Raw genomic sequence first — 26,977 nt, 5'->3', positions numbered from 1 at the left:
TGATCCATGTCATACACTTAATAAAATGTCTCCAAATGGAAATCTAGCAACAGGCGTTCCTCTTGGCTTAAACAAATAAATGCATCATTGTGTGCAGAGGAAATATCCCCAAGCGTATATAGCCTGAAGCCATATGAACACTAGCAGACAAATCTCTGAGTGTGCTCGTCATCGGATGCCGCAACAGAGACTTACAGAAAGCGAAGTAGATCTTAATCAATCTCCGACAGCACTACATGAGGAAGGAAGACAAGGGTCATGATGATGGGAGCATAGAACCACATTACAAATGCAGCACTTTTATATTGTCTATACCAAGTCCCTTGAGTGATTGACTGCCATGTGACATTACTTACGCCCCATCTATTCCTCCTGACCTGTAAAGGTCTTGAATGTTCGGCCAAAGTGATGTTTCAACCATCAAATATCAACCTACTTTGCGTTGGGTTGGGTGACGGTCACATACATTAAAGGGTTGTTTCCATCTCAGCATTTCATGGTTGCTGTGGAAATATTCATGTCTAAACACCAGCTACCGGAGGTTGGGACTATGGAAACAGACTAGCAGACTGTGCTAAAGTGTTTCCATAAAGTCCACATACACATTTGATAAAAATTGGCCAATCCTGCCAGTGTTCCCGCCTGTGGTGGAGTCAGGAGAGATAGTGGTCATCTGAACGATCATTTGTCCAACCGCTATCTAATGTCTATGGAGGCCTTAAGTCCCATTTTAGAGCAGCCCACTCAGTAATTACTATAGCCCCAACCACTTGTATCCGGTTCATAGAAATGAAATTTCAGTCTGGGCCATGAATTCCCGAGAAGCACATTAGGTAAATTATGGTGCAATCTGGGTGAAAGATGAACATAAGCCCTAACGACTGGTGGCAGTAAAGGATCGCTCATCATCAACTTGTCTGCTGATTGTCAGTTGTTTAGTAGCCTGTTTACACTGGCCAACTGCACTTTGAATGTGCACTGAACTATCTGTGTGCATAGGGCAATGTGCTGCCGAGAACAATGCTCTTTTGTGCAGCAGAAAAGATCATTTCATCCAATGAACAAGCGTTTTGCTCGTTCATCAGATTATCGGCAACCTGTTTACATAGCAAGATTATCGTGAAATGAAAGTTCCTAGAAACCCTGTTCAAGATAATCTTTTAGCGTAAATGCACCTTAAATGAGTTGTCTGGCCTTAGGCTATAAAGTCTGCAGTGAATCCTCACACCACGTGCACTGCAAGGATTCTCCGGAGCAGGCGGCCATGTGTCCACACATATGTGATTTGCATACTCCCGGCCACATTTCAACTAGACTTTGCTCAATACATGTGCATTGAGTGAAGCCGTGCACGTCTAGTCGGCATGTGACCACATATAAGCAAGTGCCCCCAGTTTTCGGCGCCGGCACTAGAGAATCCTCATAGAGTGCAGAGTGTAAAACTGTAGACTAATGCCGGACAACCCCTTTAAGTGAAGATCTCACATATATCTTCCCCATTGTGGTTTCTAATAGTGATGAGTGAGTGTACTCGTTGCATGGGTTTTCCCGATCACACTCGGGTGGTCTCCGAGTATTTGTTAGTGTTCGGAGATTTAGTCTTCCTTGTTGCAGCTGCATGATTTACATCTTCTAGCCAGCCTGAGTACATGTGGGGGGTTGCCTGGTTGCTGGGGACCTCCACATGTAATCAAGCTGTCTAGTAGCCGCAAATCATCCAGCTGCAGCAAGGAAAACTAAATCTCCGAGCAGTCACAAATACTCGGAGACCACCCGAGCGTGATCGGGAAAACCCGAGCAACGAGTTTACTCGCTCATCATTAGTTTCTAACATAAATCTAGAGCCGGTAAAGAATTCTCGTAGATTTGTTGTGAGACCTTCTTTGCGTAAGAATAGATTCCAATGCACTAGGTCCATTTTTATAAGAGCGTAGCAGATAAGCAGATGATTACCGAGGTTGAAAGTAACCTTATGTTTCCTGCACTCTGATGAAAGATTTATTTTAATCTCTCTGCACATATGAAATCTGCCCTACAGATGTGCCTAGTTATGTGACTTTATGCCATGTATTGCACAGCTGACCCATCTATTAATATAACGCACCCATTTCATATTTAGGGGTCATGCTACAGTTTGCAAAAACTGATTAATAAGACAATTTTGCTGCCTCCATGGCATACATGTAATAGTCCTACTTATGTAAATCACCCCAGATCTTTTGTAATAACATATGTACTTAGTATAGTAAAGTCATATGACAATATCATTTCTTGAAAGCTGCTTTGTAAATGCAAATATAATAATCCCATGGCAAATCCATCCTGTTTTATCATATCTTTGCATATGGTATCATTCTTTCTAAAGCTCAAATGCCAGCATATATCTAACAATAATAAAGAAAAGGAAAACTGAATATCTGCCAAACAAAATGTAAAAGACCACAGGAGAGATTTACTGAGAGCAAGATAATCTTCTGTACATAGCACTGCAAACACACATTCAATACCGTTATTGTAAGTTCTTCCATTATTGTAGCCGCCCTGTTCCAGTAAGTCTACTGCATTCACTGGTCAAAGAAAACATAGCAACTTTTTTCTTAAAGAGGGAAAAAAGAGGTGAAATATATTGTTCTACAAGATGCAAAGATCATAAAAGTAGGGTTTTAGCCATTCTGATCACACATATGAGGATAAATCAGGACACACATCCAGTCACCTTGGAAGCGGGGTCAGGTTTTTCCTTTTGAGAGTTAAGGTGCATTTCTACTGGCCAACTCACAGCCTCCAATCGGTTACACGAAAGCCAATCAGCATTTGTTTAATAGCCTGTTTTCCCGTGAGAACAGATTAATCAGTAATAGATCGTTTTGTGTGCATAGACTATCATTTTTATTGCCAGTACATGTCTACCAAGAGGGATGATTTTTAAGCCATCATAAAAATGATTTCACCCAACGAGCAATTTTTAAGTCAGAGTAAAAATCATTTCACCCAACGAGCAATTTTTAAGCAAGCTTAAAAATCATTTCACCCAACGAACAAGTGTTTTGCTTGTTCGTCAAGTGATTTGTGGCTTGCCTACACCGCCCGATATTAGGAAAACTAGTGTTCCATGGAACGCTCATTTTAGATGATCTAATAGCTTGAACCCTTGGATATTTACCCTGCAGAAAGACAAAGCCAAACTTTTTCCATGTGCCACAAAATGGTTCTTTAAGTAAAACCATAATTGTCTATTAGGTCACAATATCTCTGTACATACAGGATCTGAAGCAACATGCTGTAATTTTTTTCAGTCATAAAAAAATTAACAAAATCAGACAGACATACCTTCATATGAAACCAGAGGCATACTGGGAATGGTAGTAATCCCTAGAAGTGTATGGGTGCGCAGTATTGCATCTCGGTACACTCTACGTGTAATAAGGCCATAGGTATGACATCTAAGGTGAACTGTGCTTTTCATATTAACGTTTTATTCATTTGCTAATCAAGAGACCATTTGCCATGGGAAGTTTCCATTCAGTAAATAGTATAAAACACATTATGAACAACTAATTGACCAGGCAGTTTTTATTTTAAGAAAGCTGTCCCACCAGGAAAACCGCTGGAGGGCCTATAGTGGCCTTAGATAGGAGGCCTCTAAGCAAATCGAGGCTCTGGATTCAAAATACAGAGAACTTCAATATTTATGTTATCACCCATTCTTTCATATAAGTGACAATCTATACTACATTTTATGCCACAGTTCTGGTGATTACTTGGTAATTGCCTTTAGTTCCAGCAACCAAATGCTTGTTATCTAAGGTATGTAAGGTCACTGTTAGATCTGATGACTTTCACTATCAATTATAATTTCATAAATGTGTTGTCAAAATTTCAAAACACAAGATAAACCTTTCAAAGATAATCTACTGCAAATGGTGTTATACTTATTTAACCTGTTTCCTAGTCACCAGCAGTAGAGTAAAGGCCTCCATACACATTAAAATAACATCGGCCAAACCCTCCGACATGACCCTCTGGTGTGACATCCATATTAGTACCTGGCCCTTCTGTTCCTGCTTCTATCACTGGGCAGCATTGGGGTGACAATAAGGTGATCCTGTGTAGTTCTCAGGGACATGTGTTGCCATCTAGGCATGAAGCTTGCGAGTTAACATCTGTCTTTGGTTTGTGTTAGCACCCTGCTGTTAGCCCTGGGCTGCTTTAAGACCTTGACTCCCCACATCTACATTGCCAGTTATAAGTTCTGCTTGACCTGTTTTGTTCCTGTTGCTCAGCCCCTGTCCTCATAAGTAGATTGCTGTGATTTTACCTCGGCCCATATTTTGTCTACCATTTTGCTTGTTTTTTTTGCTCTTGTTCTTGATCTCCTGGTATCAGTTCGGCTTCCTTTCTACTTTTGCCAGAATATGCCACTGGACAGGCTACCATGCATAGTGCCCCCTTGACTGATTGGTTCTGCTGCCAGTTTACTGTGTATGGTGGTTCCCTGTCTCTTCTCCCAACAGATGATGTTGGGGAAGATAGGTATCCAATAAGCTGCCACCAGAGATGTCTGGCATTGGCTTTCTCATAGAGAACATAAGAACACTCTTGCACATAGGTGAGTGGGGTGAAATTGCATGCCAGTCCACAGTTTGGCCCACACTGTCTAAAGTGTATGGTGGGCCTAAGTGCCAAAGTTGTCTTTAGACTTTTCTTCACCTCTGTCAAACATTAAATTTGCTAACCTAATTCTGTAAATTGGCCAAGCCTGGTCACGAACAACTGGGGCACAGCCCACCAAGTCGCCCTATCCGCTCCTCTGCAACTAGAGAAGCATCATCTCTCTATCATTTGAACCCTTAATAAGCAGAAAAGTTGTCCATGTTCTCTTAGATTGAAATATGTGTAGCCAATGATTATTATTTACCAAAGAGCTGAAAACCCTATTTCTTGCCTAGTTGGTCATGTTGTGCATGAAATGACCACTACCGTCTCCCCAAGGTTCTAGAAAAAAGCAGAATTAATGAGTATGTTCTTAAGACAGATTCCGGAGGTTATCACAGTAGTGTGTAATGACCTCTAGGCTCAGATCAGTAAACTGCCTTAGATGTTATCAGGTACCCACATAAACAAGGATTTTATAGCTAGTAAATAGAAACAAAACCTATGTGCCTATATAATGTTACTGATTTCTGGAATGGTAAGGGCATTAAAGAGAATTTTCAGACTCACTGGTGACTCAGTTACTTTACAAGGCAATGAACTGGCCCTGCAACACCCCAGAAGTATTAGGCCACATCGGTCCCGTCATAGAGCTATAATAGCCGATTTGTATTTGCAGTGAGGTAAGGATTACCGTATGTTGTCATGGTGTTTTTTTCATGCTTATTTAGCTGTGGAATTTTCGCATATTATGTGCTGAACCTTGTGTGAAAAATGGCTAGAAAATATGTCCGATTGCTATTCATACAACCACATTTATTGCGATGTGGCTTACCATCAAATTCTCAGAATTATTTTATTTTATAGTATTGAAAATGTAAAGATTTATAGTTCACGTCATGGAAAAATACAAGGTATAATAAAATAAGGGGAAATTGGCAGTTCCTTAAAAAGTTCCTTAAAAAAGCGACTTTCGACAAGCTTAGGTCTATGTGGGTTTTTTTTATCAGTGGGGAAGTCGCCTCATACAGACACCATCATGATTCATAATAATAATATAAATATAGGGCAATTTTCCCTGATGTAATATATTCATGTTGAAATTCATTTTGTACAATTACTCTTAAAAACACAACAAATGGGTCTTAAATTGTGGTGGATATAGATCCAATTGTTTGACTTGTAACCTGATTCCACGTATACTCCACATTGGGTCACCATTTCTTAGTTTTGCACCAGGGGAGGCTCTAAATGCTGCATGACCTACTAGTGGTGCGTAACATGCAATTTTGCTCGTAATGGCGGAGGAGAACAAACCACCACCTGACACTTCGGCAGCAGCTAATCTTCCCTGAGAAGGAAAGAATCAGCACTTTGAAATCCAACTGCCCAATTCTTCTTTATTCCAATATCTACCATCAGAATACACATCTGTGTGTCCAGATTTATTAAGACTTGCGTTTCGCACACCAGACTTAATCAGGGGCGTACAGGAATAGGATACATCAAATTCATTAACAGGAACATACCACTTAATTAATTTGGCACATCTTATAAATGGCGTGTGTCTCCATATGCCTTTCAAGAAATGTTACTTCAGTCAAAGACTAATCACTAAATGTCCAAATATGATGACTGGCACTTCTCAATACATACTAATCAAAACTCGGTCTGACCTAACCAAAACAGCCGAAAACAAAGCGATCCAGAGTAGAAAAGTCAAATTAAAGCTTTATTGTGAACAACTTATATCACATGCATAAATGCCCAAGTGCAGCGCCCCAGAGTCCTGGTCGTTGCAGTACTGATGCTCCGCCACTAAAGGGAGTGATGGTACGTCTGATGGCACTGAAGGAGTTCACCTGACCAGGTATCACAGACACCAATACACTTTATAGTCTGGCCTCCAGGGGGAGCTAAGGGTGCTATGTATTAGGCCACTCCTCACAATCTGGTAAAACTGGGGGTTAGATAGAAAGTTAGGGAGAAGCTGACTGGGTTGGAACCAGGCAACATCCTGTGGCAGAGGGTGTTGCAGAGGAAGATTCAGGGGGGTCCCTGTCAGGGGTGGGATCCTGACAGAGGCCTAGCGAACAGGAAAGAACGTTAAGGAACCGCGCCTGCACTACATCGCGGCGGTATCTCAAGAAAGGACAAGAAGCGAGGTTTATTGTGGAGAGTGAGAAACGAGATCAAAGCAGAAAGGAGATAACACTAGTAGGAGTCATGCTGTAAGATCGAGGCAACATCCTATTGAGGCGCGTAGCCGGTGGCCGGAACGCCGAGGAAGTATTGGGCTCCAAGCATTACTTCAAACCAACGGCAGGACAGTTAATTATAGGTTGGCTGTCTCACATAAATCACCTAAGCAGACATAAGGGGCAACTGTGGGAGAGGGGCGTCACTAGGGTCCCGGAAGAACTCCAGGCCTACCCGTCATACGGGTGCGTCCTATCCATATCATCTGGGGGACGGAGAAGAACATCAGAACAGACATAAGTTGTGGGAAAGAACATCAGAAACAGACACAACAGTTGTGAGGACTATCCCCTGGTGCTCAGCAGGGAAGTACTACAACACACAGGCGCTAGAAGGTAGGCACAGATTTCCACCTGCAAAGGGAACTATGGAGGTGCCATCGGACCGGCCGGTCTCAGACAGCCCTGTTAACCGTACTCTGGATTGAGGACCTTGAAGCCTTCAGTAAAGAGGTAAAGAGACTGCAACCCTGTGTCCTCGTTATTCATCGCGACCTGCACCACGCACCACCACTTACAACTTTCATTGGACGCCCCTTAGCAGGGTCACGGACCGGGTCTAGCCACTGTGACAACCCCAGAACTGAGACCAAGAAGCCCGGTACCGAGTACCCCGCGGCCCTGCGTCTGGGGGCGCTCCTCAAGCACCATAACAAAGTGGGAAGCCGAAAAATATATGTATCAGACTCAATAGTCCGTAATGCTGAGTAGTTACCATGTATCCCTTAAACCTGTCCTGTACATCCTCAGTTGCTGCAGCATACATGTAGTACAAATATAAACAACAGATAAAGGTGATATCTACCTGTGACACAGCGTCCCACCTCACCCCAACGCGCGTTTCGCAACCAGCTTCTTCCGGGGGCGTGTTTGGGGTGGGTAAGTGTGGGGTTCTGTTATGATCCTTAGTGGTTGCGGATCACAAATTATTCCAGCTAAGTAACATACATAGGACAAGCTCTAGGGAGGTGGCAAACTGGACTGACCGCAAATCTGAACCTATCCAAACACACTAGAAGTAGCCGGTGAACGTGTCTAAAAATCCTAGACGTCTCGAGCCAGCCTGAGGAACTAACTACCCCTAGAGAGAAAGAAAGACCTCTCTTGCCTCCAGAGAAATAATCCCCAAAGATATAGAAGCCCTCAACATATAATAACGGTGAGGTAAGAGGAAGGCACATACACAGGGGTGAAAACAGATTTAGCAAATGAGGCCCACTAATACTAGATAGCAGAAAATAGTAAAGGGGTCTGTGCGGTCAGTAAAAAACCCTTACAAAATATCCACACTGAGATTTCAAGAACCCCCGCACCAACTAACGGTGTGGGGGGAGAAACTCAGTCCCCTAGAGCAACCAGCAAGCGAGAAAATCACATTTTAGCGAGCTGGACTAAAAACATAATAAATGCTGATAATCAAAAAATGATCAAACAAAAACTTAGCTTGTCTTGGAGAGACTGGGAGCAAGGTAGTCACAAGGAATCTGAAGAGCACTGAATACATTGAGAGCAGGCAAGGAACTGAGTATCCAGGTGAGCTAAATAAGAAACCAACCAAGGATAATGAACCAGCTGATGCTGCCAACCTGCAGAAAGACAACACTACACAGTACCGCTTGTGACCACTAGAGGGAGCCCAAAAACAGAGTTCACAACAGTACCCCCCCTTGAGGAGGGGTCACCGAACCCTCATCAAGACCCCCAGGGCGATCAGGACGAGCCGCGTGGAAGGCACGAACCAAATCGGCCGCATGAACATCAGAGGCGACAACCCAGGAATTATCCTCCTGACCATAGCCCTTCCACTTCACCAAATACTGAAGCCTTCGTCTAGAGATACGAGAATCCAAAATCTTCTCCACCATGTACTCCAATTCGCCCTCGACCAGCACCGGAGCAGGAGGCTCAACAGAGGGAACCACAGGTACCACATACCTCCGCAACAAAGACCTATGTAACACATTATGAATGGCAAACGATGCTGGGAGATCCAAACAAAAAGACACCGGGTTAAGGATTTCCAAGATCTTATAAGGACCGATGAAGCGAGGCTTGAATTTAGGAGAGGAGACCTTCATAGGAACATACCGAGAAGACAGCCACACCAAATCCCCAACACGAAGTCGGGAACCCACACCGCGACGGCGGTTGGCAAAGCGCTGAGCCTTCTCTTGTGACAACCTCAAATTGTCCACCACATGGTTCCAAATCTGCTGCAACCTATCCACCACAGAATCCACCCCAGGACAGTCAGAAGGCTCAACCTGACCTGAGGAAAAACGAGGATGGAAACCAGAATTGCAGAAAAAAGGCGAAACCAAAGTAGCAGAACTAGCCCGATTATTAAGGGCAAACTCGGCCAATGGCAAAAAAGTCACCCAATCATCCTGATCAGCAGAAACAAAACATCTCAAATAAGTTTCCAACGTCTGATTAGTTCGCTCGTTTTGGCCATTAGTCTGAGGATGGAAGGCCGACGAAAAAGACAAATCAATGCCCATCTTAGCACAAAAAGTCTGCCAAAACCTGGACACAAACTGGGATCCTCTATCAGACACAATATTTTCAGGAATGCCGTGCAAGCGAACCACATTCTGAAAAAATAGAGGAACCAAATCGGAGGAAGAAGGCAACTTAGGCAAGGGCACCAAATGGACCATCTTGGAAAAACGATCACACACCACCCAGATGACAGACATTTTCTGAGATACCGGAAGATCCGAAATAAAATCCATGGAAATGTGCGTCCAAGGCCTTTTCGGAATAGGCAAAGGCAAAAGCAAACCGCTGGCACGAGAACAGCAAGGCTTAGCCCGAGCACAAATCCCACAAGACTGCACAAAGGAACGCACATCCCGCGACAAGGAAGGCCACCAGAAGGACCTAGCCACCAAATCTCTGGTACCAAAAATCCCAGGATGACCCGCAAACACCGAAGAATGAACCTCGGAAATAACTCTGCTGGTCCATCTATCCGGGACAAACAGTCTCTCTGGTGGACAACGGTCAGGTCTATCCGCCTGAAATTTCTGCAGCACTCGTCGCAAATCTGGGGAAATGGCAGACAAAATCACTCCCTCTCTGAGAATACCAGCTGGCTCAGAAACTCCCGGAGAGTCAGGCACAAAACTCCTAGAAAGAGCATCAGCTTTCACGTTCTTCGAACCAGGCAGATATGAGACCACGAAGTTGAAACGGGAGAAAAACAACGACCAACGAGCCTGTCTAAGATTCAGGCGCTTGGCAGATTCAAGGTAAATCAGATTTTTGTGATCAGTCAAGACCACCACACGATGTTTAGCTCCTTCGAGCCAAAGTCGCCACTCCTCAAATGCCCACTTCATAGCCAACAACTCCCGATTACCAACATCATAATTCCGCTCGGCAGGCGAAAACTTTCTTGAAAAGAAAGCACATGGTTTCATCACAGAGCCATCAGAGCTTCTCTGCGACAAAACAGCCCCTGCTCCAATCTCAGAAGCATCAACCTCGACCTGGAAGGGGAGAGAGACATCTGGCTGACATAAGACTGGAGCTGAAGAAAACCGGTGCTTCAGCTCCCGAAAGGCCTCCACGGCCGCAGGAGACCAATTAGTCACATCAGAACCCTTCTTGGTCAAATCCGTCAAAGGTTTAACCACGCTAGAAAAATTAGCGATGAAACGACGGTAAAAATTAGCAAAACCCAAGAACTTCTGAAGACTCTTAACAGACGTGGGCTGAGTCCAGTCATGAATAGCCTGGACCTTGACTGGGTCCATCTCCACAGTAGAAGGAGAAAAAATAAAACCCAAAAAGGAGACCTTCTGTACTCCGAAGAGGCATTTTGAGCCCTTCACAAATAAAGCATTAGCACGCAGGACCTGAAACACCATCCTGACGTGCTTCACATGGGACTCCCAATCATCAGAAAAGACCAAAATGTCATCAAGATAAACAATCATAAATTTATCCAGATATTCTCGGAAGATGTCATGCATGAAAGACTGAAACACAGAAGGAGCATTAGAGAGTCCAAAAGGCATCACCAAGTACTCAAAATGGCCTTCAGGCGTATTAAATGCTGTTTTCCATTCATCTCCCTGCTTAATGCGCACAAGGTTATACGCACCATGGAGATCTATCTTGGTGAGCCAACTGGCACCCTTAATCCGAGCAAACAAATCAGACAATAGTGGTAAAGGATACTGAAATTTGACTGTGATTTTATTCAGAAGACGATAATCTATACAAGGTCTCAAAGAACCGTCCTTCTTGGCCACAAAAAAAAATCCTGCACCAAGAGGGGAAGAGGATGGGCGAATATGTCACTTCTCCAAAGACTCCTTTATATAACTCCGCATCGCGGCATGCTCTGGTATAGACAGATTAAAAAGTTGTCCCTTAGGGAATTTACTACCAGGAATTAAATTTATAGCACAGTCACAATCCCTATGAGGAGGCAGGGCACTGGACATCAAATACATCCTGGTAGTCAGACAAAAACTCAGGGACCTCAGAAGGAGTGGAAGAAGCAATAGACACCAACGGAGCATCGCCATGAATTCCCTGACAACCCCAACTTGACACAGACATAGCTTTCCAATCTAAAACTGGATTATGAGCCTGCAGCCATGGCAGACCCAAAACGACAACATCATGCAAATTATGCAGAACAAGAAAGCGAATCACCTCCTGATGTACGGGAGTCATGCACATGGTCATTTGCGTCCAATACTGAGGCTTATTCTCAGCCAATGGCGTAGTATCAATTCCCCTCAGAGGAATAGGAAATTCCAAAGGCTCCAGGACAAAACCACAGCGCCTGGCAAACGACAAATCCATCTGATTCAGGGCAGCACCCGAATCCACAAAAGCCATAACCGGGTAGGACGACAAAGAACAAATCAAAGTAACAGACAAAATAAATTTAGGCTGCATAGTACCAATGGTGACAGGTTTAGCGATTTTTTTTTAAGCGTTTAGAGCATGCTGAGATAACATGAGTAGAATCACCACAGTAAAAGCACAACCCATTTTGACGTCTATGACTTTGTCGCTCAATTCTGGTCAGAGTTCGGTCACATTGCATAGACTCAGGTCTCTATTCAGAAAACACCGCCAAAGGATGAGCAGATTTGCGCTCCCTCAAACGCCGATCAACCTGAATGGCTAAAGCCATAGAATCACTCAGACTTGTAGGGGTGGGAAACCCCACCATAACATTCTTAACGGCCTCAGAAAGACCTTCTCTGAAATTTGCAGCCAGGGCACACTCATTCCATTGAGTAAGCACCGACCATTTCCGAAATTTTTGACAATACACCTCTGCTTCATCCTGACCTTGAGAGATAGCCAGCAACGCTTTTTCTGCCTGATTCTCAAGATTAGGCTCCTCATAAAGCAATCCAAGAGCCAGAAAAAATGCATCTACATTAAGCAATGCAGGATCTCCTGGCGCGAAAGAGAAAGCCCAATCTTGAGGGTCGCCACGCAACAAGGAGATAACAATTTTAACTTGCTGAGCGGAATCACCAGAGGAACGAGGTCTCAGAGACAGAAATAACTTACAATTATTCTTAAAGTTTAGAAACCTAGATCTATCACCAGAAAACAACTCCGGAATGGGTATCTTTGGTTCTGACATAGGGCTATGAATAACAAAATCCTGAATACTTTGTACCCGTGCAGTCAGATGATCCACACTAGAAGTCAGAGTCTGAACATTCATGTCTGCAGCTGAGCTCAAAACCACCCAGAGTTCAAGGGGATGAAAGAAGCTAAACAGACTGCAGCAACGGAAAAGCGGGAGGAAAAAAAAAATGTACTCAGGTCTTCTTTTTATCCCACTTCTACGATGCATTAAACACTTTAGGGCCTGCTCTACTGTTATGATCCTTAGTGGTTGCGGATCACAAATTACTCCAGCTAAGTAACATACATAGGACAAGCTCTAGGGAGGTGGCAAACTGGACTGACCGCAAATCTGAACCTATCCAAACACACTAGAAGTAGCTGGTGAATGTGTCTAAAAATCCTAGACGTTTCGAGCCAGCCTGAAGAACTAACTACCCCTAGAGAGAAAGAAAGACCTCTCTTGCCTCCAGAGAAATAATCCCCAAAGATATAGAAGCCCTCAACATATAATAACGGTGAGGTAAGAGGAAGGCACATACACAGGGGTGAAAACAGATTTAGCAAATGAGGCCCACTAATACTAGATAGCAGAAAATAGTAAAGGGGTCTGTGCGGTCAGTAAAAAACCCTTACAAAATATCCACACTGAGATTTCAAGAACCCCCGCACCAACTAACGGTGTGGGGGGAGAAACTCAGTCCCCTAGAGCAACCAGCAAGCGAGAAAATCACATTTTAGTGAGCTGGACTAAAAACATAATAAATGCTGATAATCAAAAAATGATCAAACAAAAACTTAGCTTGTCTTGGAGAGACTGGGAGCAAGGTAGTCACAAGGAATCTGAAGAGCACTGAATACATTGAGAGCAGGCAAGGAACTGAGTATCCAGGTGAGCTAAATAAGAAACCAACCAAGGATAATGAACCAGCTGATGCTGCCAACCTGCAGAACGACAACACTACACAGTACCGCTTGTGACCACTAGAGGGAGCCCAAAAACAGAGTTCACAACAGGGTTCTTATCGTACCCTAACGCCAATCCGATGTCGGAATAAAATCATGTGACCGGGAGTGTGACGCGGTGCCCACTGGGTCCATTCGGCGCATGCACCGCCTATACCTGCTCCCTGAAGTAAAGGTCACTTCCGGACCTGCGCTTATTGGAACGCATGCTGGTACGCAAGCGATCCAAATCAGAGCGCATCCGGAACTGAGCAGGGCAGGAGGCTGGCGCATGCGCACAACCCTGTGGACTCGTACCATTGCCAGAGAAAACGTACTGAACATAAGACAAGCCCTAAATTAGTTACAGGAGATATGCGGTGAATAGAATCTAATAAACGGTAATACTAAGTGTATACAGAATGTGTTAGACATAATTCTATTGCAATCTATTAAAAATCACCTTATATTTGTATTACATAATAAGAAGGAAGTGAAGTGATTACCTGTCCTCATCTTAGTGAACATTTATCAAATATTTCTCTATGTTTGGCGAGTCTAAAAAGTGAAAACGTGCATACTCTCACTTCTAATACCTATTGCACTAATAATGGCCGTGCATACTAATTATAGTGCATATATTGTGCCTCTAAAGTGCCAATTAGAATAAAGTGACCGTGCGGAATGCATACAAAGTAATTTATTAAAAATTAAATCTAAAATCATCTAATAAAAGACTGTTACAAATAAAGTGCATACATCGGTAACCCCCCCCACCCCGCCTATACCTGCTCCCTTACCAGGTATAGGCGGTGCATGCGCCGAATGGACCCAGTGGGCACCGCATCACACTCCCGGTCACATGATTTTATTCCGACATCAGATTGGCGTTAGGGTACGATAAGAACCCCGCACTTACCCACCCCAAACACGCCCCCGGAAGAAGCTGGTTGCGTTGGGGTGAGGTGGGACACTGTCACAGGTAGATATCACCTTTATCTGTTGTTTATATTTGTACTACATGTATACTGCAGCAACTGAGGATGTACAGGACAGGTTTAAGGGATACATGGTAACTACTCTGCATTATGGACTATTGAGTCTGATACATATATTTTTCGGCTCCCCACTTTGTTATGGTGCTTGGGCATTTATGCATGTGATATAAGTTGTTCACAATAAAGCTTTAATTTGACTTTTCTACTCTGAATCGCTTTGTTTTCGGCTGTTTTGGTTAGGTCAGACCGAGTTTTGTCCAGTCAAAGACTGCAGTAATATTTCTAGCCTATTTCTGGCCTCATTTTCCATGAATGTGGAAGGTGGTCATAGCCACACCATGGCTCAATTTTTGCACAACTCCACGCGTTTTGCACCACGTTGATATATTGGACACTAGTTGTTTGACTTGGCCTGCCAAATAGGTGAAATCAACCAACATGAATCAAATAGGTTTGACCCCTTTAGACCACCTTGTGGTTGAATCTAATACATGTGGATATTCTATGTAAAAGACACACCCATTAAACTAAAGTTAGCCGAACCCGACAATATCAGCAGGATGAGCCAGCAGTCTAATAAGTATGGGGGTCTTTCGACTTTCCCCTGATAGATGATGTCGGGGGAGGTAAGGGTTGGGCAGATGCTTCATAACTGCGGAACTAAGCTGATCTTTCTGAATTGTGTCGAGTAGAACCGAAGCCTTAGTTCCATGAAACACTGAATGAATCAGTTTCCTTGAAGACCAAAAATAGTTGACCGTACAGTCATGGTGTTATCCTCCTTGAAATTCTGATGGTTAAGACTTCTTTGTATAGTAATAGTATTGGAGGGGAACTTTGGGAATGTTTCTGAGAACAAAGAAACGTAAGATAAGAAGACTGAAACTTCCAACAACAAACACTGGGATGTATTTATTATTAGAGAAAGTTTGAACATATGAGCAATAATCTGTCTATCTGCCAAAGGCAACATCACAGCTGTGGGTTGGAAGCAATGGTAATGTTACAAGCACGAGTATATAATATATACATTCATGTGATGTCCGATTTGCATGCGGAATGTAGCTACAAGCGGTTCAGAGATTCTAGAGGTTCCCACCCACCCCCGGGCCCTGTTTGAATCTGTGCAGCAAACCCCCCACCCAGGGCCCTGTTTCAATCTGTGCAGCAACCCCCCCACCCCCGGGGTCTGTTTCAATCTGTGCAGCAAACCCCCCCACCCCTGGGCCCTGTTTGAATCTGTGCAGCAAACCCCCCTACCCCGGGCCCTGTTTGAATCCGTGATGTGCAGCAAACCCCCCACCCCCGGGCCCTGTTTGAATCTGGGCAGCAAACCCCCCCGCCCCCGGGCCCTGTTTGAATCTGTGCAGCAAACCCCCCACCCCGGGCCCTGTTTCAATCCGGGCAGCAAACCCCCCCCCCCCCCCCGCCCCCAGGCCCTGTTTGAATCTGTGCGGCAAACCTCCCACCCCGGGCCCTGTTTCAATCCGTGCAGCAAACCCCCCCACCCCCGGCCCCTGTTTGAATCTGTGCAGCAAACCCCCCTCCCCGGGCCCTGTTTGAATCCGTGCTGTGCAGCAAACCCCCCCACCCCCGAGCCCTGTTTGAATCCGGGCAGCAACCCCCCCCCACACCCGGGCCCTGTTTGAATCCGGGCAGCAAACCCCCTTTCCCCCGGACCCTGTTTGAATGTGGGCTAAGCCTAGAGTCAGCTCACGCGGCACGCCTCATGGTACTCACCCTGCTCGCCCGCCGCCTCCACCTGCTCGTCCGTCCGGTCTGCAGCTGCAGCAGCCTGGACGTCGACCTCGGCCCGTTCTGCCAGTGTCCCCCATCGCCTCGTCCGGTCTCTCATCGTCCGGTGGTCCCCCGCTGTCGGCTGCCGCCTGCCTCTTCTGCTCCTCCATCTGCTCCGCCGTCCGCAGCCACGTGGCACACTGCACGCTGCTCTGCTCCGTAATGAGGAAGTGGAGCAGGGCAGCGTGTGACGTCACGAACTGGCCCATGATGCACTGGGCCGCGGGTGGCGGCTTAAAGCTACAGCGCTGGCAGCCTGAATAAAATGTCAGAGGGGCCCGAGCGGAGCGCGGACCAGGCTGCCAGGGTGCTCGGGGCTGGGTCCCCCTTTTTGCTCCTCATCACCGGGCCCCATACTGCAGTAATGGCTGTAATGCCCTGATTGCGGCCCTGCAATACAAGTCCATGGGAAAGCTCAAAAGTTGCCCGGAAGATGGCCGGATGTCTTTTGGAGTGCTTAGCTGTAGTTTTTGCTTGAAAAATGCTCACATTTTTTTTCATTATTAAATGGAGTGAAAACAAAAATGACAAAAAAAATGACAGTAAAAAAGATGTCACAAATACTTTGGGAAAACCCTCCAAAAAAATCCCTGTTGAGGGCAGAGCAAAGTACTGCAGTGCGCAGGTGCAGGGAAAGGTCAGAGAGGCCCAGCGCCTGCACACTGCAGTACTTTGCTCTGCCCTCAACAGGGCAGACAAAGTACACCTGCGCCGGAACCGCAGCGTGAAGACAAGAAGAGGACGTCATTGTAAGAAGATGGGAAGCCCCGGACCGGACCGCACCAGGACCGCCCCTGGGTGAGTATAATCTAACCTCTTTTTCTCATCTTTCAGGATACATCGGGGGCTTATCTACAGCATTCCAGAATGCTGTAGATAAGCCCCTGATGCCAGTGGGCTTAGCTCACCTTCGATTTTGGGGGTGACAGGTTCCCTTTAACAAGCCAATAAATGTCCAAACAAGCTCTAGTGAGAACTCTTGTCTCTAATCTTTGACCTGTGCAAACATGGCAGCAACCAGCTCGTTCATCAACTGATTGCATCTTTTATGCAGCCTAAAAACTATTAACGATCGATACAAAATATTAACCTGTGCTGCGGAAAATATGCCAGCTATTTGGGGATCGAACAATCAAATTAACAATCATTAGTTCCCACACATCAGCCTGGGATGTCATCTACAAGTGGGAAATCCCTTTTTCACAATACCAAAGTTCAACATTGACACTATAAGAATTTGTACTGATAGTCCCTTTCATCTGTGTCTCCAGTGTATTCATTTGTGTCTCGTTAGTGATTTAAATAAATCTCTGGGTTTATGAAAGATGTACCATATGAAACCATATGTTCTAGGGATAGTAAAACTAGGAGAGTCACTTGTAGAGAAGGATCTGGGTGTACTGGTACATCACAGAATAAATAACAGCGTGCAACGTCAATGAGGGAGATTAAAACTAGGAGAGTCACTTGTAAAGGAGGATCTGGATGTACTGGTAGATCACAGTAAATAACAGCATGCAATGTCAATGAGGGAGAGTAAAACAAGGAGAGTCACTTGTAGAGAAGGATCTGGATGTCCTTATAGATCACAGACTACATGATGTTATTTAATGTCAGTCATGGAGAGTAAAACTAGGAGAGTCACTTGTAGAGAAGGATCTGGATGTCCTTATAGATCACAGACTAAATAACATCATGTAGTGTCAATCAGGGAGACTAAAACTAGGAGAGTCACTTGTAGAGGAGGATCTGGGTGTACTTGTAGATCAGACTAAATAACTGTGTGCAGTGTCAATCATGGACAGTAAAACTAGGAGAGTCACTTGTAGAGAAGGATCTGGATGTCCTTATAGATCACAGACTAAATAACATCATGTAATGTCAATCAGGGAGAGTAAAACTAGGAGAGTCACTTGTAGAGAAGGATCTGGATGTCCTTATAGATCACAGACTAAATAACATCATGTAATGTCAATCAGGGAGAGTAAAACTAGGAGAGTCACTTGTAGAGAAGGATCTGGATGTCCTTATAGATCACAGACTAAATAACATCATGTAGTGTCAATCAGGGAGAGTAAAACTAGGAGAGTCACTTGTAGAGAAGGATCTGGATGTCCTTATAGATCAGACTAAATAACATCATGTAATGTCAATCAGGGAGAGTAAAACTAGGAGAGTCACTTGTAGAGAAGGATCTGGATGTCCTTATAGATCACAGACTAAATAACATCATGTAATGTCAATCAGGGAGAGTAAAACTAGGAGAGTCGCTTGTAGAGGAGGATCTGGGTGGACTTGTAGATCGCAGACTAAGTAACTGCGTGCAATGTCAATCAGTAATTTCTAAGACCAGCAGGATACTGTCATGTATTAGAAGAGGCATGGACTCACTGGACAGGGATGTCATACAGACACTTTAGAAAGTGTTAGTGTGACCTCAATTCTTGGCGTTATATTTTAGGGGGCTCTGGAGTCAACTGAAATGCAAAGAGCCACAAAACTGATATAGGCAATGTAGAATCTTATTCTTGAGGATATCATAAACAAGTAAAAGTCTTGGGAAGAAAAAAAATAAATAAAAATAAATAAAATATATATATATATATATATATATATATATATATATATATATATATATATATATAGTTCACGCCGTTCAGGCATTAAAGCCCTTTTTTTTCAATTTTTTTTGTGCTGTCTTTCTTTATATATATATATATATATATATATATATATATATATATATATATATATATATATATATATATATATATATATATATATATATATATATATATATATATATATATATATATATAGCCCATAAAAATAAAGTATGATGTTTCATGTAAAATATCCTCATAATTCAAGTGGACACTCTATCTGCCTGGAGGAAGAAGGTTCAAACTCCAGGAGCAGCATGGCTACTTTACTATACTTTACTATACTTTACTATAGGATCTGCTCACAACTGGAATAAATGACTGTTCCAAGAAAAGGCTGAGATGATGATATAAAAGAAAGCAACGTCAATCTTATGTAAATGTATAGAAGTCTCTTTCTGAAGGGAAGGGAACTTTTAATTAGTAATAGATATTTCTCACTCATCTGCACTGCAGAACAAAGCGTAAGATAAGTAACTGGTCACTTCCTTTTTGACATAATTGCAGTTCCCCAAAATGTACATTACCTCGGTGCGTATTTATCGTACCGGAAACCCCATGGACTATACTGGGTCTCAAATATAGAAATAGACACTGGGCTAGGTGTCCTTTCATTTTCATTGACTGCTGCTTTTTGGAATAAGGTTAGAGAAGGCTGAGTTTTTATAAAGCTGGGAAATCTGCATCACCTGGCCAACTGAGTCATGAATGTAAAAGTCCCGGACAACCCCTTTAACTCCCATTCATTAACAGTCACTGCTCAATTTTTGGATGGTAATGCCCCTACCCCTTTATTGGGATCAATAGTAGTAGACCTGCATTAGGCAATTTTTTAGGACATGTAATATAATTAATTTTACTTGACTAAATATGTCTGGTAGATTTATAAACAATGAATGGATCAATGGAGTGGTGGTGCCCAAGCTTCACTGTCTCCTCATCCAGAAGGGGCTCTGCAGATCTCTATTTTAGGGATTTGTTGGATCCCACTGGTTGGACCCCCGGTTATCATCTATCCTATGGATAGTTAATAACTTTCAAACTCAATACAAACCTTATAGCATAAACATCTAGGTTAAGAAAATTTTCATAATGGATACAACAAGATGATGGTAATTGCGAGGTATCTGATAGAAGATATTTGTGAGAAGCATTTTCTATACAAAAAAAAACAAGAAAAAAAACACCAGCACTGTAAATTGTACAATGAATAGGGATAGGGAGACACCGTAAATCTTACTGTTTCTATACTAAAATCCAGCTTAGTGTACTTTTGCTTTCGAATGCACATTGACCGGTCAGTTATATTTCAAAGGTCATTAAAACAAGAATGTAACTCTTCTCTGCGCTTCCAGACCTGGGGCTGAAACAAGCAACTCCCCTTGTTCTGCACCTGCTGACATCAATCTCTTTCCATTTTCCTGTTGTTCGTTCCTTTCACCATTTCCTATCGTGAAGAGTTCAATAACAAAAGCAAATGGCTTGCTCATTGAGTTTACAGCTTATAGGGGAGTTCCTCCATCTGCACCTAATAGATTTAGTTGTTTGCTCATATCAAAGATAATTTCCCCTTAAAATCAAAAAGTCTGGAAGGAAAATGTCTCATATGCCAAGGTCGTGAAATCAGGGGGAAGCACCCCATTGTTGCAATCTGTGCACCACATAGGGGCCCAAGAGGTAAAGGGGCATTTCCGCTCACAAAGGAGGTGGAATTGTGCAATATGATGAGCTCAGGGGTCCTTTTCTGTCTGTGTCCACCAGTGTGTGAAGTGAAGGCATAACACTAGAATTTTATGATTGGTGGGGATCTAACCTTCAAATCTCCCCGTGAACTTGGGAGAGGGTGAGAGAGTGTTGCAGAACTGGCGTAGTGATGTGTCCCATTATAATTTTTCCCTGCACAGTGGCCACACAGCTATGTACGGATCTGGAACTGGCTTCATGTCAATTTTTTTTTTTTAACCACCTTCAGCTGAATTTTTCGAGCCATGGCACTTCATGGATGAATGCTCTGTAGGAAGATCTATCTTGTGCAAGCCTAAATAGGGCCACCATGGTTTTCTCCACCATTATCCTGATAGTATCAAGCCATCGGTTTGCCGGTTTTCCACTTTGCCTTATTTATATTCTTCTGACCATGATGTCCTTCTCCAGTGATTGCTCTCTTTGTATCATGTGTCCAAAGAGACAAGTCATAGCTTGGTCAGTATCGACCCTTTTAAGAGCAACGCCTAACCATTAGAAGCCAAACCTGAAACTCCATTTGCAGACACATGTTTCGATGTGGGGAAGGGGTGGGGTTGTACCAATCATCAGTGCAAAGCAGGCAACTGGTTTGGCCAGCTGAGAGGTCTTTGACGGGGGATCTAAGGGGTAAAGTTTCTCTGTGGATATCGCCAACTGCAAACAGTGATCCTGAAAACCTCTGTTGTAACTTTTCTTGAGTCTAAATGCATGATCTCTATCATGGTCTCCCTTCCACTGCATAGTGTTTATAACACTGTTCTCTTTGCCAATTCGGCTGTCTGAGCAAGTTTAGGAGACTGAGTCATTACAAATGGCACACAGCAATTCTGTCTGCAGATACTTAATTTTTTCTCCTTAGTTTCCCTCTTGCTCTTAGCTTTCCAGATCTCTTTGGCATTCTTCTTCACTCATACTGTACAACATCTGTGACCCTTCCTTCACCTTTGCAAGGGAACACGCACATAAAGAACGAGGTCTAGGTGAATAATGGAGTCCATGTGCTACAATCTGTATTTCCACATCTCCTGTTGGATCAGTCTTTCATACAATTAGGCCATCCCTTCCATCAACATTTACATCCACATTTACATTACATACCCACTAAATTATTCATGGCGGTAATCATGCAGGACCTGGATTGGTGGACGTCAAGCTGCGGTTAATATTCCATGCTTTAAGACTTGCGATACTCTCCAGAGGACATTCAACTCAAGACGTTGAAGATTACAAGTTAACTAGTTTGGAATAGCCATTAAGTCCATTATGTTAACACGATAATTGCAGTATATGGGTCTCCCCCCAGAATAATAACACATAATCACCTAATGATCTTTAGGTATTTTCATTGCAGGAATGTAAAGAAATCTCTGAATATGTTTTCAGTTCTTGAATAAAAAATAAAGTGGTAGTAATATTCATCTGATTATTTTCTAAGTTCGTCAAGACTTTTTTTTTTTAAAGAGATACCGAATACTTAATTCCTTTCATCAATAACAACCGCTGATATGCCTTTTAACGGCGGCAGTAAAGTGTACTTATTCCTTAGTGCCGCTTTTTAGCAGCACTGAGAAATAAGGTTCTAGCGCCCCCAGCGTCGGAAAATCTCCGGGGTCTCGGCCGAGACCCCGAAGAACATGATTCAGGTTGGTTTTTACCATCCCCAGTGTTGCAATCACTGTTTTTCACCGAATAACGTTGACCGCAAAAAAAAGTCTGATTTCCCATTTATTTCTCTCTCCTCTGATATGATCTAGCACATCAGACGAGAGAAAAATGGGTGTCCCCGAGCCCCCCCAATACCTCTGGTGTCCCCCGGTCCCTCCGGCTCTGTCCTCCGGTCCTCACCGTCTTCTTCCGGGAAGAAAATGGTTGGTGCATGCGCAGTGCGCCTGCCGAGATCTACTGGCCGGCACCCGTCAACAATAATAATAATAATAATAATAATAATTTTTATTTATATAGCGCCAACATATTCCGCAGCGCTTTACAACTTATAGAGGGGACTTGTACAGACAATAGACATTACAGCATAACAGAAATCACAGTTCAAATTAGATACCAGGAGGAATGAGGGCCCTGCTCGCAAGCTTACAAACTATGAGGAAAAGGGGAGACACGAGAGGTGGATGGTAACAATTGCTTTAGTTATTTGGACCAGCCATAGTGTAAGGCTCGGGTGTTCATGTAAAGCTGCATGAACCAGTTAACAGCCTAAGTATGTAGCAGTACAGACACAGAGGCTATTAACTGCATAAAGTGTATGAGAACATGATGCGAGGAACCAGATTGTGTTTTTTTTTTCTTTTCTATTTTTAATAGGCCACACAGGGATAGTTAGGTTAATGCGTTGAGGCGGTAGGTCAGTCTGAACAAATGCGTTTTTAGGGCACGCTTAAAACTGTGGGGATTGGGGATTAATCGTATTAACCTAGGTAGTGCATTCCAAAGAATCGGCGCAGCACGTGTAAAGTCTTGGAGACGGGAGTGGGAGGTTCTGATTATTGAGGTTGCTAACTTGAGGTCATTAGCGGAGCGGAGGGCACGGGTAGGGTGGTAGACTGAGACCAGAGAGGAGATGTAGGGTGGTGCTGAGCCATGGAGTGCTTTGTGGATGAGGGTAGTAGTTTTGTACTGGATTCTGGAGTGGATGGGTAGCCAGTGTAATGACTGGCACAAGGTAGAGGCATCGGTGTAACGGTTGGTGAGGAATATGATCCTGGCAGCAGCATTCAGGACAGATTGGAGCGGGGAGAGTTTGGTAAGAGGGAGGCCGATTAGTAGAGAGTTACAATAGTTCAGACGGGAATGAATAAGAGAAACAGTAAGAGTTTTTGCAGAGTCGAAAGTAAGAAAAGGGCGAATTCTAGAAATGTTTTTGAGATGCAGATAAGAAGAGCGAGCCAGTGATCGGATGTGGGGGGTGAATGAAAGCTCGGAATCAAGGATGACCCCAAGGCAGCGGGAATGTTGTTTTGGAGTAATGGTGGAACCGCACACGGAGATGGCAATGTCAGGCAAAGGTAGGTTAGTAGAGGGAGAGAACACGAGGAGTTCAGTTTTTGACAGGTTCAGTTTCAGATAGAGGGAGGGAGGGAGATTTCTCCTGTTGGTTCATTTTGATTACTGTGATAGACCCTATCACAGTGATCAATATAAAAAAATAGTAAATCAAACCACCCCTTTATCACCCCCTTAGTTAGGTAAAAATAATAAAATAATTTTTTTCTGTTCGGGTTATGGTTGGGTTTATAGCTACAGTTGTGGCCAAAAGTATTGACACCCCTAAAATTCTGTCAGATAATACTCAGTTTCTTCCTGAAAATGATTACAAACACAAATTCTTTGGTATTATTATCTTCATTTAATTTGTCTTAAATGAAAAAACACAAAAGAGAATGAAGCAAAAAGCAAAACATTGATCATTTCACACAAAACTCCAAAAATGGGCCAGACAAAAGTATTGGCACCCTCAGCCTAATACTTGGTTGCACAACCTTTAGCCAAAATAACTGTGACCAACCGCTTCCGGTAACCATCAATGAGTTTCTTACAATGCTCTGCTGGAATTTTAGACCATTCTTCTTTGGCAAACTGCTCCAGGTCCCTGATATTTGAAGGGTGCCTTCTCCAAACTGCCATTTTTAGATCTCTCCACAGGTGTTCTATGGGATTCAGGCCTGGACTCATTGCTGGCCACCTTAGAAGTCTCCAGTGCTCTAGTGCTCTAGTGCTTTTTGAAGTGTGTTTTAGGTCATTGTCCTGCTGGAAGACCCATGACCTCTGAGGGAGACCCAGCTTTCTCACACTGGGCCCTACATTATGCTGCAAAATTTGTTGGTAGTCTTCAGACTTCATAATGCCATGCCCACGATCAAGCAGTCCAGTGCCAGAGGCAGCAAAGCAACCCCAAAACATCAGGGAACCTCCACCATGTTTGACTGTAGGGACCGTGTTCTTTTCTTTGAATGCCTCTGTTTTTCTCCTGTAAACTCTATGTTGATGCCTTTGCCCAAAAAGCTCTATTTATGTCTCATCTGACCAGAGAACATTCTTCCAAAACGTTTTAGGCTTTTTCAGGTAAGTTTTGGCAAACTCCAGCCCGGCTTTTTTATGTCTCGGGGTAAGAAGTGGGCTCTTCCTGGGTCTCCTACCATACAGTCCCTTTTCATTCAGATGCCGATGGATAGTACGAGTTGACACTGTTGTACCCTTGGACTGCAGGGCATCTTGAACTTGTTTGGATGTTAGTCGAGATTCTTTGTCCAACATCCGCACAATCTTGCGTTGAAATCTCTTGTCAATTTTTCTTTTCCGTCCACATCTAGGGAGGTTAGCCACAGTGCCATGGGCTTTAAACTTCTTGATGACACTGCGCACGGTAGACACAGGAACATTCAGGTCTTTGGAGATGGACTTGTAGCCTTGAGATTGCTCATGCTTCCTCACAATTTGGTTTCTCAAGTCCTCAGACAGTTCTTTGGTCTTCTTTCTTTTCTCCATTCTCAATGTGGTACACACAAGGACACAGGACAGAGGTTGAGTCAACTTTAATCCATGTCAACTGGCTGCAAGTGTGATTTAGCTATTGCCAACACCTGTTAGGTGCCACAGATACGTTACAGGTGCTGTTAATTACACAAATTAGAGAAGCATCACATGATTTTTCGAACAGTGCCAATACTTTTGTCCACCCCCTTTTTTATGTTTGGTGTGGAATTATATCCAATTTGGCTTTAGGACAATTCTTTTTGTGTTTTTTTCATTTAAGACAAATTAAATGAAGATAATAATACCAAAGAATTTGTGTTTGCAATCATTTTCAGGAAGAAACTGAGTATTATCTGACAGAATTGCAGGGGTGTCAATACTTTTGGCCACAACAGTAGGGTTAGGGTTGGGGCTAGGGTTAGGGTTGTGTTGGGGTTACAGTTGTGGTGTTGGGGTTATGTTTGTGGTGTGGGGGTTACGGTTGTGGTGTTGAGGTTAGGGTTGTGTTGACGTTAGGGTTGTGTTAGGGGTTACGGTTGTGTTGGGGTTACAGTTGGAGTGTTGGGGTTATAGTTGGAGTGTTGGGGTTAGGGTGGTGTTGGAGTTGGGGTTGTGGTTAGGGTTGAGATTAGGGTCAAGGGTAGGGCTATGTTAGGGTTGGAGTTAGAATTGGGGGATTTCCACTGTTTAGGTACAGCAGGGGTCTCCAAACGTGCCCGCCATTAATTCCAGACAATTTTGGGTCCAAAAAGTCAAACAATGCTCCCTTCCTTCTGAGCCCTGCTATGCACCCAAGCAGTGGCTTTCCCCCACATACGGGGTATGACTGTACTCAGGAGAAATTGCACAACAAATGTTGTGGTCCATTTTCTTTTGTTACCCTTGTGGAAATAAAAAAAGTTTAGGTCTAAAGTAAATTTTTTGTGAAAAAAGTGAAATGTTCATTTTTACCTTCCACATTGCTTTAGTTCTCGTGAAACACCTGAAGGGATAATAACTTCTTAAATGTGGGTTTGAGCACCTTGAGGGGTGCAGTTTTTAGAATGATTTAAGGGCACAAAAATTTAAAATTTTAAAATTGCAACTTTTTCAAAAATTTTTGCCAAATTTCCATTTTTTTCATAAATAAACGCAAGTCATATTGAATAAATTTTACCACTAACATGAAGCACAATATGTCACGAAGAAACAAACTCAAAATCAGTGGGATACGTTGATGCGTTCCAGAGCTACAACCTCATAAAGCGACAGTGGACAGAATTGTAAAAATTGGCATGGTCATTAAGGGGTTAACAAGCAATCTGAGACCTCTCAGAAAAGCGTGGCTCAGATCAATTATCATCCATAAAATAATTTGTTTTTTACTGTTAAGTAGTTTAGAATACATTCTAGGTTAGCTCTCTCTGTTTAAATCAGAAGAGCGCAGCCTACAAGGCAAGGGCCACATACAATGCCATTCTGTGTGGCCCCCAGCCCAGTAGAGATGGCTGTGCATGAATGTGGCTTATTCTATTGTAGTTCATAACATATTGGTCAACTTTTAAGGATGCCCTTCCCTTCCCCTCCATGCCCCTTCCATGCTATTTAGATGTGCATTTTGATGTCAAAACTTCATCTGATGACAGTCCATCTCAGCATCATGCACATGAAATTTTCTGGTGGTCTTTAAGGTCCCGTTTTTTTTCGGCACCTTCCAAAAAAAGTTGGCAAGCATGGTTTATGAGGGATGTGAAACATTTGCCTGTTTCCATCTCTCATAACTACAATCGAGTAGCCCTAAATCTAAGGTTTCAAGCTGCATTGTCAATATTTTTAA

At 43.4% G+C, this 26,977-nt stretch overlaps 1 protein-coding gene across 1 annotated transcript in view; it reads left to right on the top strand.

Moving 5' to 3' along the window:
* The window catches only part of CD37 (CD37 molecule), a 110,235-nt gene that overhangs the window by 35,337 nt on the left and 47,921 nt on the right, over window positions 1-26,977 (top strand). The window lies entirely within an intron of this gene.

The sequence above is a fragment of the Ranitomeya variabilis genome, chromosome 4, assembly GCF_051348905.1.
Source record: "Ranitomeya variabilis isolate aRanVar5 chromosome 4, aRanVar5.hap1, whole genome shotgun sequence".
Taxonomy (NCBI): domain Eukaryota; kingdom Metazoa; phylum Chordata; class Amphibia; order Anura; family Dendrobatidae; genus Ranitomeya; species Ranitomeya variabilis.
The sequence above is the reverse complement of the archived record's forward strand: the minus strand, read 5'-3'. Positions and strand labels throughout refer to the sequence as shown.